The 1,259-nt window shown below is 37.0% G+C and overlaps 1 pseudogene; it reads right to left on the bottom strand.

Annotated features, from left to right (window-relative positions):
* Window positions 1-224: 224 nt before the first annotated feature.
* Window positions 225-984, bottom strand: LOC134278920 (uncharacterized; annotated as a pseudogene).
* Window positions 985-1,259: the final 275 nt, after the last annotated feature.

Genomic DNA, 1,259 nt, shown 5'->3' with positions numbered 1-1,259 from the left:
TAGTAGAACATGTAATTGTTAATGAGTAACCCAATGAAACAAAGATTGAATGATTGGTTCATGAACAAATAGCACTATTAACATATGTTGTGACCGTTTTGAGTAGAATTACTAGTATGTAGTTTGAATATTTAAAAAAGGAAATTTTTGTTTGCATTAACAACTAGCCTAAAGGTTTATTTTTTCCTGCATCAGAAGATATATTATTAATGAAAATATAGTACAAAATAACATGTACATATACAGTGTTAATGAATACAATGTTTACATTCTGTACTACAATTACAATAATTATCAATAAATTAAACAATAAAACATCATCAACATTCTACCATAGCGAGGCCAGAATTTGATGCTGTTGGCGCCAGGCTTTTCATTGGACTAAAGTCTGACATCACGTGGTTATCATTCCTGGCAGCTGTTCGGGAGTCCTTGGCCTCTATCCCTGAGTCTTCGTTTACTGGTGTTCCATTCTTATAATTTGCTGCCCATCCTAGGCCTTTTGCCTGAGCTGCTGCTAAATATCTTTTCCTTCTATTAATTTTATACAACCTAATTCTCTCGTCCTCCTCGTCGGATCCGTCCGCGGGATTGTCCCATCGTAAACTCTCATTCTTACTGGCTGGAAGATTAACACAGGACGAATTTCTTGGAAGTGATTTAGCACCAAATTGATATCCCGTTTTCAATGTAGTGTTTATGCTTGTTTTGTATTTATTGTTTTTAGTGATGACACTTCTTTGCCTTGTGATCATGGCTGACGACGTTTCCTTAACAGGAGCTTCTCTCAGAGAGTCCTGTGATCTGGAAGGTTTTATGGAGATGGAGCAACACTGATCTGCAGATTGGATGACGACGTTTTCTTGGCCTCGACTTCCACGGCAGTTGAGGTATTTTCCAGTCTGTTTTGAGTAGCATTTCCTGGAGGATCCGAGCCTCGCTTGGAGCTTTCTTGGTAGGCAAGTGATGAATCCGAGTCGACACCTACAAGCCAGGAAAATAAATCAAGATTTATAATTTGTAGTTTGTCATCTTGTCTACGGTATTAATGTTAACACATTGATATCTCACTAATCAGAACATTAAGGTCACTTACGAGTCAATTGTTTTAAAATCTGCATAACATTATGTCGGAATCTTGAATTGATCTGTTTGGTCTTGCATTATTAGTGTAAAGTACACCTTAATTGTGACATTATAGATAATATCAATATAACTCTGTACAGTGCAGAGAAGCGACTCAACCTGGGATGAAAAAG

The sequence above is a fragment of the Saccostrea cucullata genome, unplaced genomic scaffold (genome assembly GCF_032062105.1).
Source record: "Saccostrea cucullata isolate Sc308-1 unplaced genomic scaffold, CSIRO_AGI_Scuc_v1 ctg6473, whole genome shotgun sequence".
In the NCBI taxonomy this organism is placed as follows: Eukaryota; Metazoa; Mollusca; class Bivalvia; order Ostreida; family Ostreidae; genus Saccostrea; species Saccostrea cuccullata.
This window is presented reverse-complemented; position numbering and strand designations above follow the sequence as displayed.